The sequence below is a fragment of the Heterodontus francisci genome, chromosome 8 (assembly GCF_036365525.1).
Source record: "Heterodontus francisci isolate sHetFra1 chromosome 8, sHetFra1.hap1, whole genome shotgun sequence".
Lineage (NCBI taxonomy): Eukaryota > Metazoa > Chordata > Chondrichthyes > Heterodontiformes > Heterodontidae > Heterodontus > Heterodontus francisci.
The window spans coordinates 9,956,169-9,971,718 of NC_090378.1; positions in this window are offsets into that span (position 1 = coordinate 9,956,169).

Here is a 15,550-nt window from a genome sequence, read left to right on the forward strand (position 1 = left end):
CCCTCTCTCTCTCTGTCCCTCTTTCTTTCTCTCTCTGTTCCCCCTCTGTTTCTTTGTCCCCTTCTCTTTCTCTGTCCTGCCTCTTTCTGTCCCACTCTCTCCACACCCTCGGTCTCTCTCTCTCTCGCCCCTCTGTCTCTCTGTTCCCCTCTTTTTCTTTGTCCCACCTCACTCTCTCTCCCTCCTTTCTCTGTCCCCTCTCTCTGGTCCCTCTCTCTCTCTTGGTGACCCCTCTTTCTCCCCCTACCATCTCTCTCACCCCTCTTTCACTCTCTCTCTCTCTCTCTCTGTCCCTGACCCCCTCTTTCTCTCTGTCCCTGCCCTCTCTCTCTGTCCGCTTTCTCCCTCTGTCCCCCTTTCCCTGTCTCCATCTCTGCCCCCTCACTCTCTGTCCTTCCTCTCTCCATTCCCCTCTCGCTCTCTGTCTCCCCTCTCTCCCCCCACTGTCTCCCTCTCCCGCCTACTCTCTCTCTCTGTCTCCCCCCTCTCTTTCTCTCACTGTCCCTGCTGTCCCTCTCTTTCTGTCTCCTCTCTCACTCTTTGTCCCCTCTCTGCCCCTTCTCTCTCTACCTTTCCCCCTCTCTCTCTCTGCTGCCCACCACCCTCTAGCCCTCCCCCACAACAGTTGCAGAAATCGGGGAAGCTCAGCTTTGTGGTTGGTCAGGTTTTTTTAAAATTTGCAAGTCAGTTTCACAGCTGACAGGTGCTGACATTGGGAATAGGGGTTTACAGACTTCAGACAGATTCAGGATTTTCCGGCAGGCCTTTCAAAGAAAAGATCAGAACCCGCCAGAAAATTGCACATCGGTCCAAAGTTTGGAAACCGCAGATCCAGCTCCCAACCCCTGTCAGCTGTGAAACTGACAGCACGATTTTTTTTTAAAAAGCTGGTGTGCAAGAAGAAGCCAATGGGAAATTTCTCATCTCCAGTCACGGGCACTGATGAGGATGAGGAATGATCCGGGTACAGTTTATCTCCACGGGCCGGATGCTGGCCCGCTGGACATGTTGGACAACCCTGGGCTAGCAGAATAGGCAGACGGGTGGCAGATAGAATTTAATACAGACAAGTGTGAGGTGATGTATTTTGGCAGAAGGAATAGGGTGAAGCAATATAGATTTAATGACACAGTTCTAAAGTGTTTGCAGGAACAGAGAGGGACCTGGGGCTGCATGTGCATCGATCTTTAAGGTTGGTAGGACATATTGAGAGAGTGGTTAGCAAATCATATGGGATCTTGGGCTTCATAAATAGAGGCATTGAGTACAAAAGCAGGGAAGTTATGTTGAACATTTATAAAGCTCTGGTTAGGCCCAAATTGAAGTATTACATCCAGTTCTGTTCACCACACTTTAGGAAGGATGTGAGGGTCTGTGAGAGGCTGTAGAGGAGATGTACCAGAATGGTTCCAGCAACGGGGGATTTAAGTTACAAGGTTAGTTTGGAAACACTGGAGCAAAGCAGATTGAGGTGAGATAGAGGTGTACAAGATGATGACAGGCTTCGATAAGGTAGACTAGGAATAACTGTTCACATTAACTAATGGTACAAGGACTAGGGGACACTGATTGAAGGTTTAAGGCAAGAGATGCAGGGGGAAGGTGAGGAAGAACTGTTTTATGCAGCGAGTAGTAATAACCTGGAACTCGCTGCCATGAGTGTGGTCGAAGGGGAAACAATCAATGATTTCAAAAGGACATTGGGTGGGCACTTAAAGGAAATAAATGTACAGGACGACGGGGATTGAGCGGGGGACTGGGATCGCCTCTCATTCTTCTAAACTTCAGAGAAAATAGGCCCAATTTACTCAGCCTCTCATCATTGAACAACCCCCTCAGCCCAGAAACTCTGCATTGCACTGCCTCCAGTGCAAGTATATACATTCTGAAATGTGGTGATCAAAGCTGCATATAATATTCCAGGTGCAGTCTCACCAAAGCCCTGTACAATTTTATGATGACTTCTTTATTCCTGTACTCCAATTCCCTTTCAATAAAGGTCAACATGCCATTTGCCTTCCTAATAGCCTGCTGCACCTACATGTTAACTTTGTGTGTTTCTTGTACGAGTGCACCCAAGTCTCTGTGAATATCAACACTTAACAATTTCACACCTTTTAAAAAATATTCTGTTTTTCTATTTTTACAACCAAAGTGAATAACATCACACTTTCCTACATTATACTCCATTTGCCATCTTGTGGCCCATTCACTTAACCTTAATATATCTTTGCAGCCTCCCTGTGTCCTCCCCACAGCTTACCTTTCCACCGAGCTTTGCGTCACCAACAAATTTAGACACATTATTCCCAGTCTCTTTGTCCAAGTCATTAATGTAGAGTGTAAATAGCTGAGGCCCCAGCACTGATCCTTCCGGCATCCCACAATTCAATGCCTCCCAACTTGAAAATGCCCCATTTATGCCCACACTCTGCTTTATGTCTGTTAACCAATCCTCCATCAATGCTAATAAATTACCCTCAACAATATGAGCCCTTATCTTGCCTATTAATCTTTTTTGTGGTACGTTATCAAATGCCTTTTGGAAATCCAGGTATACTACATCTACTGGTTCCCCTTTATCTACCCTACTAGTTACATCCGTAAAAAATTGGCTATGATGGATTGGGAAACGTTACTTAAAGGGATGACAGTGGATAGGCAATGGCAAACATTCAAAGAGCATATGGATGAACTGCAACAATTGTTTGTTCCTGTCTGGTGCAAAAGTTAAATGGAAAAGGTAGCCAAACCATGGCTTACAAGGGACATTAGAGAGAGCATTAGATCCAAGGAAGAGGCATATAAATTTGCCAGATAAAACAACAGACCTGGGGATTGGGAGCAGTTTAGAATTCAGCAAAGGAGGACCAAGGTATTGATTAAGAAGGGGAAAATCGAGTACAAGAGCAAGCTTGCGGGGAACATAAAAACTGACTGTAAAAGTTTCTATAGGCATGTGAAGAGAAAATGATTGGTGAAGACAAATGTGGGTTAGCTTACTGTCAGAAACAGGGGAATTTATTGTGGGGAATAAAGAGATGGCTGACCAAATAAATACATACTTTGATTCCGTCTTCACAAAGGAGGTCACAAATTGATGAGATTGAAGGCTGATAAATCCCAGGGCCTGATAATCGACACCCCAGAGTACTTAAGGAAGTGGCCCTAGAAATAGTGGATGCATTGGTGGTCATCTTCCAAGATTCTCTCGACTCTGGAACAGTTCCTACAGATTGGAGGGTAGCAAATGTAACCCCACTATTTAAAAAGGGAGGTAGAGAGAAAACAGGGAATTATTGACCAGTCAGCCTGACGTCAGTAGTGGGGAAAATTCTAGAGTCCATTATCAAAGATTTTATAGCAGAACACTTAGAGAAAAGTGGTAGAATCGGACAGAGTCAGCATGGATTTATGAAAGGGAAATCATGCTTGCCAAATCTACTAGAATTCTTCGAGGATGTAACTAGTAGAGTGATGAGGGGGAGCCAGTGGATGCGGTTTATTTGGGCTTTCAGAAGGCTTTCGACAAAGTCCCACATAAGAGATTGGCATGTCAGATTAAAGTGCATGGGATTGGGGGTAGTGTATTGCGATGGATAGAAAATTGATTGGCAGACAGGAAACAAGCAATAGGAATAAATGGGTCTTTTTCCGAATGGCAGGCATTGACTAGTTGGGTATCGCAGGGATCGGTGCTTGGACCCCAGCTACTCACAATATATATTCATGATTTAGATGAGGGAACTAAACGTAATATCTCCAAATTTGTCGATGACACAAAACTGGGTGAGAGGGCGAGGTGTGAGGAGGATGCAGAAAGGCGTCAGGGTGATTTGGACAAGTTGAATGAGTGGGCTAATGCATGGGAGATGCAGTATAATGTGGATAAATGTGAGGTTATCCAACTTGGTAGCAAAAACAGGAAGGCAGATTATTATCTGAATGGCTATAAACTGAGAGAGGGGAATATGCAACGAGATCTCGTACACCAGTCGCTGAAAGTAAGCATGCAGGTGCAACAGGCGGTAAAAAAGGCAAATGGCATGTTGGCCTTCATTGCAAGGGGATTTGAGTATAGGAGTAAAGATGTCTTGCTGCAATTGTATAGAGCCTTGGTGAAACTTCACCTGGTGTATTGTGTACAGTTTTGGTCTCCTTATGTAAGGATGGATATACTTGCATTACAGTGGGTGCAACAGAGGTTTACCAAACTATTCTCTGGGATGGCGGGATTGTCGTATGAGGAGAGATTGCAGAAACTGGGCCTGTATTCTCTTGAGTTTTGAAGAATGAGAGTTGATCTCATTGAAACATACAAATTTCTTACAGGGCGTGACAGGGATGTGAATAGGATATTTCCTCTGGCTCATGAGCCTAGAAATGGGGACACAGTATCAGAATAAGGGGCAGGTCATTTCAGACGGAGATGAGGAGGAATTTCTTTACTCAGAGGGTGGTGAATCTGTGGAATTCTCTACCCCAGTGGGCTGTGGAATCTCAATCATTGAACATGTTCAAGACAGAAAATCAATAGATTTCTGGATAATAATGACATTAAGGGCAATGGGGATCGAGGGGGAAAATGGTGTAGAGGTAGATGATCGGCCATGATCTGTTTGAATGGCGGAGCAAGCTTGATGGGCTGAATGGCCTACTCCTGCTCCTATTTCCTGTGTTCCTATGTTCCTACTCCACTTATGTTGGCGCCCTTCCGTCTTTCTCTTTCCATGTATTTCCTCATATCCGCATCCATCCATCCAACAAGTTTCATGCCTCTCCCTGATACTCACCCTCACCAAATGCACTGCATCCTTTGTGTGAACACATGCCACTACACTCACTCATAGGTCTGTTCTTTTCCTCACTGCAGAAGACAGCACAGTACATGAGGGAGAGGGAAAGGGAGAGGGGGAGGGAGAGAACTGAAGGTGGTCCTTCACACATTTCCCAGCTCAAAGCTACAGAGGAGCAGGCCTTGCTGGATCAGTGAAGTTTTGGTGTCTCTGGTCATCAAGATGGAAGATGTAAATCCCCCCTCCCCAACTATCAGGTGACAAAATTAAATACCAGTGACCCTCATACCAAGGAACCTGAGACCATCACTCTATTTATACTCTTACACATTCTCTTTAACTTCTTTTCTACTGTTCCTAGATCCCTCTCTTTTATTGTCATGCCTCCTTTCACTTCTCACTCTGAGGTAAACTGTCCTCCCAATTCCCTACCCCAACCCTTCAGTATTCCCCAACCTTCCTGCTTTCTTGCTGCCATCTCTCTCTTAGACGAGCTTACAGCTTCCCTCAGTGCCTCTCTTGACATCATCCAATGGGCTCATTGAGGCACTCGGCACTGCCTCATTATGGGCAGCAACCCCAATTGCTCCTTCCTGCTTTCATTGACCTTTCCATCCAGTGCGCCTGCTGGGTGATTAATCTTGCCAATCTCCTTCCTGTCCAACTTAGCCCTCCTTGTGGACTCTGCCAGAGGATCAGTTCTCACCAGCCGCTACACATCTCCCTCCAGAATGTGCGTTTGCTTGTGAGCAAAGCCCTTGCCATCCATGAACCGATTGTGGATGATCGCATCAAAGTCATAGCCTGAACGGAAGCCTGGCTGAAGGGTGATGACACCTTGCCACTTAATGAAGGCTCCCCACTGGCGACATCTTCCACCACTTGCCCCGCCAAGACCGTCATGGTGGCGGTGTGGTGATTATCACCAAATCACACCTTGGCCTGACCCCCTACTCGTCTGGCACATCCTCCTCATTTGAACGTTTCACATTGTTCCACCCCTCTCATTTCTCTTTCAAAATCATCATTCTCTATCACCCTCCCAAGTATGATAAAAGTTTTATCACTGAGATATCGTCACTGCCTTCCTCCCTCAGCTGCTGTACCAAACGACTTCTCATCCCCGGTGATTTCAATCTCCATCTCAACTCATCATGTTCTCTCTCCTTTGAGTTTACTGCCCTCTTAACCGAACCCCCCCACACTCCGCCCCCCAATCTCTCCCTCCATCTCAACTCTCCATATTCACCCCCAGCCTTTTGAACTTGCCATCTCACATGGTCTTGCTAGTCCCATTGCATCAGTTACAGATAAGGCCATCTCTGATCACTTCATTGTATCACTCTCCACCCCCATTCCCCTTCCACACCCCAATCCTACCTCATTCGGTATCCATCCCTGGAAAAACCTGTCGCCTAATTCACTTACAACCGCACTTTCAAAATGCCAACTATCTAACCTTTGGCCATCGCTTTGCCACAACATTTCGGCAGCTACTGATTTGCTCAATTGCACCCTCACCCCTACCTTTGATGCCCTAGTCCCCACTAAAGCCATCAAACAATCTCACCTGGGCCGTTTGCCCTGGTACAGCCTTCATTTCCACTCCTTTAAGTTCAAAGGACACAGACTTGACACGGCATGCAATTGGTTTCGCCATGCACCACCGGATCTGGTTGGACCACATAAAACACAATCGGGTCCTGCTCTCTTCTGCTAAAACTGCTCACTGTTTCAGGATTGTCCTGGAATGCAAAGATAACCCTCATTTCTTTACTGTAAAACATCTTATTAAACCCCTCTCTCCTGTCCCCTCCATCCTTATCTCCAGCAATAAGTGTGAGGAGCTCATGGATTTCTTTAACACTAAGATTGAGACCATCCGATTAGCTACTTCTGCCACATCCCTCCCTTCCACTAGCCCACCAGGCCAAACTTCCTCTAAAGCTCCACACTGCCCTATATTTGAACTCACGTCTTTAGTTCCTCTCCTATCTCCTCTCATACTCTCTCCAAGCTCATCTTATCCATGAAAACCACCTCCTGCTCCCTTGACCCTATTCTCACTAAACTGCTGATCACCTAACTTCCCCTCTTGGTCCTGCATTAGCCATCGTTAATGGTGCTCTCTCTTCAGGTCTTGTCCCTCTCTCTAATCTGCTGTTATCACCCTCTCCTCAAAGAAACAACCCTTGATCCCACCATCCTTGCAGACTACCATCCCATCTCCAACCTCCCTTTTCTCTCCAAAGTCATTGAACGTGCTGTTGCCTACAATCAGATTTCTGCCCCAGTCACAGTACTGAAACAGCTATCAAAGTCACAAATGACATCCCACGTGACTGTGACAAAGGTAAACTTTCCCTCCTCATCCTTCTCGACCTGTCGGCAGCCTTTGACATGGTTGACCACACCATCCTCCTCTAAAGCCTCTCCACTGTCGTCTAGCAGTGCGGGACTGCTCTCATCAGTCAGAAATTACAGTGCAGCTGGTACAAATTCAAACTGGTGTGGGAAAGCCTTCTGCACTGGGGGAGAGGATAGTGGAGGGGTCTCACTTTACTTCCCTTCAATGCCATTGCCAGTTAAATTGCTGACATGACATCTGAGTTTTACAGTTTCTACCAAGAAGCTCACTACTAGCAGAAGCAGTTAAGACGAGTAGTACAGGTTAATTTAACACATGAGCACACGAAATAGAAGCAGGAGTAGACCATATGGCTGTTCGAGCCTGCTCCACCATTCAAAATGATCAGAGCTGATCTTGGGCTTCAACTCTGGGTGGCACAGTGGCGCAGTGGTTAGCACCGCAGCCTCACAGCTCCAGCGACCCGGGTTCGATTCCGGGTACTGCCTGTGTGGAGTTTGCAAGTTCTCCCTGTGTCTGCGTGGGTTTTCTCCGGGTGCTCCGGTTTCCTCCCGCAAGCCTAAAGACTTGCAGGTTGATAGGTAAATTGGCCATTATAAATTGTCACTAGTATAGGTAGGTGGTAGGGAATGTAGGGACAGGTGGGGATGTTTGGTAGGAATATGGGATTAGTGTAGGATTAGTATAAATGGGTGGTTGATGTTCGGCACAGACTCGGTGGGCCGAAGGGCCTGTTTCAGTTCTGTATCTCTAATCTAATCTAAACTCCACTTTCCCGCCCACTCGCCATATCCCTTGATTTCCTGAGAGACCAAACATCTGTCTATCCTAGCTTTAAATGTATCCAATGATGGAGCATCCACAACCCTCTGGGGTAGAGAATTCCAAAGATTAACAATCCTTTGAGTGAAGTAATTTCTCCTCATCTCAGTCCTAAATGATTGGCCCCTTATCCCGAGACTGTGCCCCCATGTTTTAGATTCCCCGACCAGTGGAAATAATCGCAACCCAGCCCCTTCAGAATCTTGAATCCGAAGAAGGGTCACTGACCCGAAACGTTAACTCTGCTTCTCTTTCCACGGATGCTGCCAGACCTGCTGAGTGATTCCAGCATTTCTTGTTTTTGTTTCAGATTTCCAGCATCCGCAGTATTTTGCTTTTATCCTTTCAGAATCTTGTATGTTTCGATGAGATCACCTCTCATTCTTCTAAACTCCAGAAAATATAGGCTCAATTTACTCAGCCTCTCATCATAGGACAACTCCCTCATCCCAGTGAACCTTCGCTGTACTGCCTCCAATGCAATGTGCAACTGCATGCTAACTTTCTGCGTTCCTTGTACAAGCACACCCAAGCCTCTGAATATCTTTTTAAAAATATTTTGCTTTTCTGTTCTTACGACCAAAGTGAATAACTTTACAATTCCCTACATTATATTCCATCTGCCATCTTGTTGCCCACTCACTTAACCTGTCTACTTTGCAGCCTCTGTGTCCTCCCCACAGCTTACCTCTCCACCTACCTTTGTAACATCAGCAAACTTAGATACATTACTCTCCGTCTCTTCATCTAAGTCATTAATATAGAATGTAAATAGCTGAGGCCCCGGGCAATGATCCTTGTGGCACTGCACTATTCACTGCCTGCTGACTTGAAAATGCCTCGTTTCTGCCCACTCTCTGCTTCCTGTCCATTAACCAATCCTCTATCCATGCTAATATATTGCCCCCACTCCATGAGCCCTTATCTTGCATATTAACTTTATGTGTGGCACTTTATAGAATGCCTTTTGGAAATCCAGCTATAGTACATTTACTGATTCCCCTTTATCTACTCTACTAGTTACATCCTCAAAATACTCTAATAAATTTGTCAAACAGAATTTCCCTTTAGTAAAACCATGTTGACTTGTTCTAATCATACTATGCTTTTCTACTTGCATTGGAAGACTTCCTTAATAACAGATTGCAGCATTTTTCCAATGACTGATGTTCGGCTAACTGGCCTGCAGTTCCCTGTTTTCTCTCTCCCTCCTTTCTTGTAAAGCGGTATAGCATTTACCAATGTCCAATCTGATGGAAAATCACAGCAAGCGCATTTACAATCTCTACAGCTCTCTCTTTTAGAACCCTCGCATTCTAGGTTTTAACAATAATTAGTTACAAGCTTAGGTTGGAAAAAGTTTGGTTTGTTCTCTGTGGAGCAAAGGAAATTTAGGGGAGACTTGTTACAGGTGTACAAGATTATGACAGGCTTAGATAAGGTAGACAAGGAAAAACTGTTCTCATTAATTGATGTACAAGCACGAGGGGACACAGGTTGAAAGTTTTGGGCAAGAGATGCAGGGGAAGAACTTTTTTATGCAGCGGGTGGTAATGACCTGGAGCCCGTTGCCCACGAGGGTGGTGGAAGTGGAGACGATCAATGACTTCAAAAGGAAATTGGATGGCCACTTTAAAGAAATAAACTTGCAGCCCTACGGGAATTGAGCAGAGGGAGGGGGACTGACTGGATCGCTCTGTGGAGAGCTAGCATGGACTCGATGGGCCGCATGAGTTCCTGTAAATGACTCTATGACTCGTGGGAGAAAGAATAGAAAGATATGTTGATCGGGTGAGATGAAGTGAGGTGGAAGGAGGCTCATGTGGAGCATAAACATTGGCATGGTCCAGACAGGCATATTGGCCAGTTTCAGTGCTGTACGTTCTATGCCTGTAATTTTATGTAATATCTTATTGATATGCACCTGAAAAGTGTTTCATGTTGATACAAAACGACATTCGATACTGAATTGAAAGTTAACTGGTATAATTTGTATCTAACAAAATGAGTAAAATGTTTGTGAAAAGCTTCAGTGACGGCAGCAGATAAGAGTAGGAATTACTCAGACCTTGAACCAAATGGATACGTTCTTCTCTCCCCCTCCCCTTTATTCTCTTAGTGACGTTATTAACCATCCAACCAACAAAGAACAGTGAAGTACTGACACTGACACAACAGACATGTAATAAACTTACCAATTATTGTACATATTGTATATAAATCACAGAAAGATAACATGCAGGTACAGCAAGCAATTAAGAAGGCAAATGGTACTTTAGCTTTTGTTGGAAAATACGATAAAGAATATACTACAAATATACTGGGCATTGATGAGGCCACACCTAGAGTACTCTGTGCAGTTTTGGTCTCCTGACCTAAGAAAGGACATACTTGCCCGAGATGGAGTGCAACAAAGGTTCACTAGATTGGTTCAGAATGAGGGTTATGAGGAGAGATTGCATACATCAGGCCTATATTCTGTAGAGTTTAGTAGAATGAAAGGTGATCTAAACGAAATATATAAAATTCTTAAGGGGCTTGATAGGATAAATGCTGAGAAAATGTTTCCCCTGGCTGGGGAATCTAGAACACAGGCTCACAGTCTCAGAATAAGGGGCTGGCCATTTAGGATTGAGATGACGAGAAATGTCTTCACTCAGTGTTGTGAATCTTTGGAATTCTCCAACCCAGAGAGCTGGGGATGCTCAGTCATTGAGTACATTCAAGACAGATTTTTGGGTATTATGGGAATTACGGGATTTAGGGATATTGCAGAAAGGTGGAATTGAGGTAGAAGATCAGCCATGATCCTGCTGAATGGCAGAGCAGGCTCGAACGTCTGTTCCAGCTCCTATTTCTTATGTTCTTACCAAGGGGAAAAAAGAGATTCGACCTTTGTGGGACTCTACTCATTGGAACATGGGAATGTTCAGGATAGGAAAAGCCCAATTTGGTACAGCTGGCCATTTCTAGAGTTCAAAAGTGAATACTCAGTTCCTTTTATGCGGTATCTCAGTATAAGCCTCTCCAAGGTTCCTTTAATATTGCTGATGCTACTGGGCTTGTCAACCTCCCTATGCAATCCATTCCAAGCATCTATGAACCTTAGTATGCAGTCGTTCTATCCGATCTATGTATGCATTGCCTCTTTTGAGCTTCATCCCATAAGAAAGAACAAATGCGGATTTATATTGTGGCTTACGTTCATCCGTATACCAAAATAATTAGCTGGTAATTTATCTCGCTGCTGTTTCTGGGACTTTGCTGTGAGTAGTTTCTGGGTCTTTGCTGTGGGAGTCTTTCAAACGTCAGTTGATTAGAATCCAGGACCGGCATGTTCCTGTGAGGAAGAAGGATAAGTTTGGCAAGTTTCGGGAACCTTGGGTAACGTGGGAGATTGTGAGCCCAGTCAAAAAGAAAAAGGAAGCATTCATAAGGGCTGGAAGACGAGGAACAGACGAATACCTTGAGGAATATAAAGACAGTAGGAAGGAACTTAAGCAAGGAGTCAGGAGGGCTAAAAGGGGTCATGAAAAGTCATTGGCAAACAGGATTAAGGAAAATCCCAAGGCTTTTTATACGTATATAAAGAACAAGAGGGTAACCAGGGAAAGGGTTGGCCCACTCAAGGACAGAGAAGGGAATCTATGTGTGGAGCCAGAGGAAATGGGCGAAGTACTAAATTAATACTTTGCATCAGTATTGACCAAAGAGAAGGACTTGGTGGATGATGAGCCTAGGGAAGGGAGTGTAGATAGTCTCAGTTATCTCATTATCAAAAAGGAGGAGGTGTTGGGTGTCTTGCAAAGCATTAAGGTAGATAAGTCCCCAGGGCCTGATGGGATGTACCCCAGAATACTGAGGGAGGCAAGGGAAGAAAATGCTGGGGCCTTGACAGAAATCTTTGCATCCTCATTGGCTATAGGTGAGGTCCCAGAGAACTGGAGAATAGCCAATGTTGTTCCTTTGTTTAAGAAGGGTAGCAAGGATAATCCAGGAAATTACAGGCCGGTGAGCCTTACGTCAGTGGGAGGAAAATTATTAGAGAGGATTCTTTGGGACAGGATTTACTCCCATTTGGAAACAAACAAACTTATTAGCGAGAGGCAGCATGGTTTTGTGAAGGGGAGGTCGTGTCTCACTAATTTGATTGCGTTTTTTGAGGAAGTGACGAAGATGATTGATGAAGGAAGGGCAGTGGATGTTATCTATATGGACTTCAGTAAAGCCTTTGACAAGGGCCCTCATGGCAGACTGGTACAAAAGGTGAAGTCACACGGGATCAGAGGTGAGCTGGCAAGATGGATACAGACGGAGGGAAGCAGTGGAAGGGTGCTTTTCTGAATGGAGGGATGTGACTAGTGGTGTTCCGCAGGGATCAGTGCTGGGACCTTTGCTGTTTGTAGTATATATAAATGATTTAGATGAAAATGTAGCTGGCCTGATTAGTAAGTTTGCAGATGACACAAAGGTTGGAGGAGTTGGGGATAGTGATGAGGATTGTCAGAGGATACAGCAGGATATAGATTGGTTGGAGACTTGGGTGGAGAAATGGCAGATGGAGTTTAATCCGAACAAATGTGAGGTAATGCATTTGGAAGGTCTAATGCAGGTGGGAAGTATACAGTAAATAGCAGAACCCTTAGGAGTATTGACAGGCAGAGAGATCTGGGCGTACTGGTCCACAGGTCACTGAAAGTGGCAACGCTGGTGGATAAGGTAGTCAAGAAGGCATAAGGCATACTTGCCTTCATCGATCGGGGCATAGAGTATAAAAATTGGCAAGTCATGCTGCCGCTGTACAGAACCTTAGTTAGGCCACACTTAGAATATTGCGTGCAATTCTGGTCGCCACACTACCAGAAGGATGTGGAGGCTTTGGAGAGGTTACAGAGGAGGTTCACCAGGATGTTGCCTGGTCTGGAGGGCATTAGCTATGAGGAGAGGTTGGATAAACTCGGATTGTTTTCACTGGAACGACGGAGGTGGAGGGGTGACATGATAGAGGTTTACAAAGTTATGAGCGGCATGGACAGAGTGGATAGTCAGAAGCTTTTTCCCAGGGTGGAAGAGTCAGTTACCAGGAGACACAGGTTTAAGGTGAGAGGAGCAAAGTTGCTTCTGCTGTTCTGCTGTTTGGCATGCAAGTAGTCCCGTGTTGTAGCTTCACCAGACTGACACCTCATTTTTTGATATGCCTGGTTCTGCACTGGCATGCCCTCCTGCACTCTTCATTAAACCAGGGTTGATCCCCCGGCTTGATGGTAATGGTATAGTGGGGGATATGCTGGGCCGTGAGGTTATAGATTGTGGTTGAATACAATTCTGCTGCTGATGATGGCCCACAGCACCTCATGGATGCCCAGTTTTGAGTTGCTAGATCTGTTTGAAATCTATCCCATTTAGCACAGTGGTAGTGCCACACAACATGATGGTTGCTATCCTCAATGTGAAGACGGGACTTTATCTGAGCATGAACCGTGTGGTGGTCACTCCTATCAATACTCTCATGGACAGTTGCATCTGTGACAGGGAGATTGCAGAGGACAAGGTCAAGTATGTTTTACCCTCTTAAATAAAAACAAGAAATGATGGACCTTTCATCAGAAATGATTAGTTTTAGAAATATAAAAGATTTTAAGCAAGTCAAGCAGGGGTGGGGCAAGAGATAACAATAGAGAAGGTGTTGATAGGACAAGGTAACTGACCAGAAGGTCATGGAACAAAGGCAAACGTTATGTTAATGGTGTGCTGAAAGACAAAGCGTTAGTACAGAGAGGGTGTGAATTGACTGCAAAGCACAAAGCACTCCAAGCACAAACATTAAAAAAAAACAGTGGGTAGGCGCAGAGGAAACAAACTAATCAAACTAAAAAAACTAAAAGACTGAACATTTAGTTCAATAATTTCAGAGCATGTTGGGCCATTATCTGCAACTTATGATTTGGTGAGGAGACTATGTCAGGCTTTTGCTTGACTAGTCTGTGGAACAGCTCTCCCAATTTTGGCACAAGCACCTGGATGTTAGTAGGGAGGACTTTGCCGGGTCTGCAGGACTGGGTTTGCCGCTGTCAGTGCCAAGGTGGATGCCAGTTCATTCAACCAATTTCATTCTTTTTCTGAGGCTTTGTAGTAGTTTGATACTGGCTCCTGAAGGCAGTGATGCGGCATAAAACCTGAGACATTTATAACCAACGGTGAGTAGAAATAGCGCAAAAGATCCAGCAGCTTGCGGATACCAATGACGTGCTGTTTACCCAGCATTCTCAAAACAACCGATGGCCCAAGCACTAAACAGGCCACCCGACTAAGAGCCAAGCATGGGGGAAAATACATCAAGGACATAGAGGCAGTCAGTGCTCACTGGTGGGAACATTATGAAGAACTCCTCAACTGAGGCTCTGTCTTCGAATTCAATGTCCTCAAGTCCATCCTTCAAGACCCCATCTGGCTCAGTCTCAGTGCTACCCCAGTCGGAAGCAGGGTCAAAAAAGCCATTTAACAGCGGAAGAACAATAAGGCCACTGGAACAGATAAAACCCCTGCTGAAATCCTGAAACATGGGGGAGAGAGTCTCCTGGCACGACTGCACAACCTCATATTCCTTATCTGGGACCAAGAGTGCTTGCCGGGCTACTTCGGGGCTCTGTGATGCTGACTGGATTCAAGAAGGAAGACAAGACCAATTGTGGCAACATCAGAGGAATCACTCTGGTATCTGCCAAAGGGATGATCATTGCAAAGATCCTCCTCAATTGACTCCTCACAGTGGCTAAAGAGCTCCTTCTGCAGTTGCAGTATGGTTTTTGCCCATCGAGAGGCAGCACAAACATGATCTTCACTGCATGGCAAATCCAAGAAAAATGCAACTTCAGTAGCAACTAATGTTTGAGATGTGTTTCACTCAGGTGCTCATCACTGAATTCTGCTAACTGCTGCAGCCACAACTCCAACCACAGGCAGTGCAAGCACTACATTGCCAGTGGCTGTGAAGGTGAATGTGGCTATCAACCTTTATGCATCTGGTCCTTACAAGCTGCTACTGAAAATATTAGCAGCATCTCACAGTTTGTTGTGCACTGCTGCATAACGGAAGCCACTGTGACTCCCTTTGCAAAGGGAGATAATTTTATTTCATTTCCTCTTCCCATAGACAAGTAGGCAGAGCGAGTATGATGGTTTGAGGGATTGCAGGGTTGATTGCTTGTACATTGCTTTGAGTGTGCCTCATGTCAACTCTGCCATATAGCTGAGCCAAAAGGGATTCCATTCCCTTAGTGTGCAGCTGGTGTGTGATCGTACGTGGTGCATCATGCAGGTCAATGTCCAGTATCCTGGCAGTAGTCACGATGCATTCATTCTCCAGTGGTCCTCCATGCCAGCTGTATTTCAAACACCATGGCAAACCAAACATGGCTCATGACCCGTGCACACGTGTGCAGCAGGGGCATAAAACAAGAGCCAAGCTGTCAAAACAAATCTGATGGAGCAGAGCAATGGAATCCTGAAGCAATGATCCCACTGACTGATCTGCTCTGGAGGAAACATGCAGTACTCAGCTGAG